Here is a 4,851-nt window from a genome sequence, read left to right as displayed (position 1 = left end):
AGATGGGATTGGCGGCGGCGTCTCAGTAAGGTTTTCCGTATCGTGGCTCTCTGTTCTGGGGTTTTCGCGACGGAGGCTTTAAGTAGGCGGAAGGGCAACGTGGGGGGCCACACGAGGGCCCCACACCATAGGTCGGCGCGGCCAGGGCCTGGGCCGCGCCGCCTATGGTGGCGGCCCCTCGTGGCCCCACTTCGACTCCTCTTCGGTCTTCCGAAAGCTTCGTGGCAAAATAGGACCCTGGGCGTTGATTTCGTCCAATTCCGAGAATATTTCGTTACTAGGATTTCTGAAACCAAAAACAGCAGAAAACGACAATCGGCTCTTCGGCATCTTGTTAATAGGTTAGTTCCAGAAAATGCACGAATATGACATAAAGTGTGCATAAAACATGTAGATATCATCAATAATGTGGCATGGAACATAATAAATTATCGATACGTCGGAGACGTATCAGCATCCCCAAGCTTAGTTCTGCTAGTCCCGAGCAGGTAAAACGATAACAAAGATAATTTTTGAAGTGACATGCCATCATAACCTTGATCATACTATTTGTAAACATATGTAATGAATGCAGCGATCAAAACAATGGTAATGACATGAGTAAACAAGTGAATCATAAAGCAAAGACTTTTCATGAATAGTACTTCAAGACAAGCATCAATAAGTCTTGCATAAGAGTTAACTCATAAAGCAATAAATCAAAGTAAAGGTATTGAAGCAACACAAAGGAAAATTAAGTTTCAGCGGTTGCTTTCAACTTATAACATGTATATCTCATGGATAATTGTCAACATAGAGTAATATAACAAGTGCAATATGCAAGTATGTAGGAATCAATGCACAGTTCACACAAGTGTTTGCTTCTTGAGGTGGAGAGAGATAGGTGAACTGACTCAACATAAAAGTAAAAAGAATGGTCCTTCAAAGAGGAAAGCATCGATTGCTATATTTGTGCTAGAGCTTTTATTTTGAAAACATGAAACAATTTTATCAACGGTAGTAATAAAGCATATGAGTTATGTAAATTATATCTTACAAGTTGCAAGCCTCATGCATAGTATACTAATAGTGCCCGCACCTTGTCCTAATTAGCTTGGACTACCGGATCATCACAATACACATGTTTTAACCAAGTGTCACAATGGGGTACCTCCATGCTGCCTGTACAAAGGTCTAAGGAGAAAACTCGCATTTTGGATTTCTCGCTTTTGATTATTCTCAACTTAGACATCCATACCGGGACAACATGGACAACAGATAATGGACTCCTCTTTAATGCATAAGCATGTGGCAACAATTATTATTCTCATATGAGATTGAGGATATATGTCCAAAACTGAAACTTCCACCATGAATCATGGCTTTAGTTAGCGGCCCAATGTTCTTCTCTAACAATATGTATGCTCCAACCATAAAGGTGGTAGATCTCTCTTACTTCGGACAAGACGGACATGCATAGCAACTCACATGATATTCAACAAAGAATAGTTGATGGCGTCCCCGAAACATGGTTATCGCACAACAAGCAACTTAATAAGAGATAAAGTGCATAAGTACATATTCAATACCACTATAGTTTTTAAGCTATTTGTCCCATGAGCTATATATTGCAAAGGTGAATGATGGAATTTAAAGGTAGCACTCAAGCAATTTACTTTGGAATGGCGGATAAATACCATGTAGTAGGTAGGTATGGTGGACACAAATGGCATAGTGGTTGGCTCAAGGATTTTGGATGCATGAGAAGTATTCCCTCTCGATATAAGGTTTAGGCTAGCAAGGTTATTTGAAACAAACACAAGGATGAACGGTGCAGCAAAACTCACATAAAAGAAATATTGTAAACATTATAAGACTCTACACCGTCTTCCTTGTTGTTCAAAACTCAATACTAGATATTATCTAGACTCTAGAGAAACCAAATATGCAAACCAAATTAGCAAGCTCTAAGTGTTTCTTCATTAATGGGTGCAAAGTATATGATGCAAGAGCTTACACATGAGCACAAAAATTGCCAAGTATCAAATTATCCAAGACATTTTAGAATTACTACATGTAGCATTTTTCAATTCCAACCATATAACAATTTAACGAAGAAGAAACTTCGCCATGAATATTATGAGTAAAGCCTAAGGACATACTTGTCCATATGCTACAGCGGAGCGTGTCTCTCTCCCATATAGTGAATGCTAGGATCTATTTTATTCAAACAAAACAAAAACAAAAAAAAAAACCGACGCTCCAAGCAAAGTGCATAAGATGTGACGGAATAAAAATATAGTTTCAGGGGAGGAACCTGATAATGTTGTCGATGAAGAAGGGGATGCCTTGGGCATCCCCAAGCTTAGACGCTTGAGTCTTCTTAGAATATGCAGGGGTGAACCACCGGGGCATCCCCAAGCTTAGAGCTTTCACTCTCCTTGATCATATTGTATCATACTCCTCTCTTGATCCTTGAAAACTTCCTCCACACCAAACTCGAAACAACTCATTAGAGGGTTAGTGCACAATAAAAATTAACATGTTCAGAGGTGACACAATCATTCTTAACACTTCTGGACATTGCATAAAGCTACTGGACATTAATGGATCAAATAAATTCATCCAACATAGCAAAAGAGGCAATGCGAAATAAAAGGCAGAATCTGTCAAAACAGAACAGTCCGTAAAGATGGATTTTATTAGGGCACCAGACTTGCTCAAATGAAAATTCCCAAATTTAATGAAAGTTGCGTACATATCTGGGGATCACTCAAGTAAATTGGCATAATTTTCTGAGTTACCTACAGAGAATTAGACCCAGATTCGTGACAGCAAAGAAATCTGTTTCTGCGCAGTAATCCAAATCTAGTATTTACTTTACTATCAAAGACTTTACTTGGCACAACAAAACATAAAACTAAGATAAGGAGAGGTTGCTACAGTAGTAAACAACTTCCAAGACTCAAATATAAAACAAAAATACTGTAGTAAAAACATGGGTTGTCTCCCATAAGCGCTTTTCTTTAACGCCTTTCAGCTAGGCGCAGAAAGTGTAAATCAAGTGTTATCTAGAGATGAAGCATTGACATCATAGGCTCCCCCATCCGTAGTGGTACTAAGGGCTTTGTCAATTTTAGGCCTATAATAATATTTCTTTGGTTTAGGCACTTTAGAGACATACATAAACTTTTGCTCCTTTCCCACATAAGCTTTCTCTCTAAACTGTAAAGATGAAAAGGTTGAACCCAAGGTTCCCATAGCTTTTTCAAGTTCGCCAATCCTATTAATTTGATTATCATGGTCAACATGAGTTCCTAGGACACTAATTCTTTCATCAATTCCTCCTAAGGATTTATCAAGTTCATCAGTTTTATCAAGTAACATCTCCAACTTAGTTTCAACACTAAATTTTTTCTCTATGGTTTCCAATTTCTTAGTGCACCTATTATGGGCATCACTAATTCTATACCAAGCATCTTTTAAACATTCTCCCCCTTGTTGCTTAAATGAACGAACTTCAACTTCAGGATTACTCATTTTAGCAGTAGTAAATAAAACAAACTAGATAAAATAAATGCAAGTAACTAATTTTTTTTGTGTTTTTGATATAGCAAACAAGATAGTAAATAAAGTAAAGCTAGCAACTAATTTTTTTGTGTTTTTATATAATGCAGCAAACAAAGTAGTAAATAAAATAAAGCAAGACAAAAACAAAGTAAAGAGATTGGGAAGTGGAGACTCCCCTTGCAGCGTGTCTTGATCTCCCGGCAACGGTGCCGGAAAATATGCTTGATGGCGTGTAATTCACACGTTCGTTGGGAACCCCAAGAGGAAGGTATGATGCGCACGGCAGCAAGTTTTCCCTCGAGAAGAAACCAAGGTTTATCGAACCGAGGAGGAGCCAAGAAGCACGTTGAAGGTTGATGGCGGCGGGATGTAGTGCGGCGCAACACCGGGGATTCCGGCGCCAACGTGGAACCCGCACAACACAACCAAAGTACTTTGCCCCAACGAAACAGATGAGGTTGTCAATCTCACCGGCTTGCTTGTAACAAAGGGTTAACCGTATTGTGTGGAAGATGATTGTTTGCAAGAAAACAGTAAAGAACAAGTATTGCAGCAGATTTGTATTTCAGTATAAGAGAATGGACCGGGGTCCACAGTTCACTAGAGGTGTCTCTCCCATAAGATAAAAGCATGTTGGGTGAACAAATTACAGTCGGGCAATTGACAAATAGAGAGGGCATAACAATGCACATACATGACATGATAAATATAGTGAGATTTAATTGGGCATTACGACAAAGTACATAGACCGCCATCCGAGCCGCATCTATGCCTAAAAAGTCCACCTTCGAGGTTATCATCCGAACCCCTTCCGAGTATTAAGTTGCAAAGCAACAGACAATTGCATTAAGTATGGTGCGTAATGTAATCAACAACTACATCCTTAGACATAGCATCAATGTTTTATCCCTAGTGACAACAGCAATCCACAACCTTAGAACTTTCTGTCACTGTCCCAGATATCAATGGAGGCATGAACCCACTATCGAGCATAAATACTCCCTCTTGGAGTTAAGAGCAAAAACTTGGCCGAGCCTCTACTAATAACGGAGAGCATGCAAGATCATAAACAACACATAGGTAATAACTTGATAATTAACATAACATGGTATTCTCTATCCATCGGATCCCGACAAACACAACATATAGTATTACGGATAGATGATCTTGATCATGTTAGGCAGCTCACAAGATCCAACAATGAAGCACAATGAGGAGAAGACAACCATCTAGCTACTGCTATGGACCCATAGTCCGAGGGTGAACTACTCACTCATCACTCCGGAGGCGACCATGGCGGTG

Source organism: Lolium rigidum, chromosome 4 (assembly GCF_022539505.1).
Source record: "Lolium rigidum isolate FL_2022 chromosome 4, APGP_CSIRO_Lrig_0.1, whole genome shotgun sequence".
Lineage (NCBI taxonomy): Eukaryota > Viridiplantae > Streptophyta > Magnoliopsida > Poales > Poaceae > Lolium > Lolium rigidum.
This window is presented reverse-complemented; position numbering follows the sequence as displayed.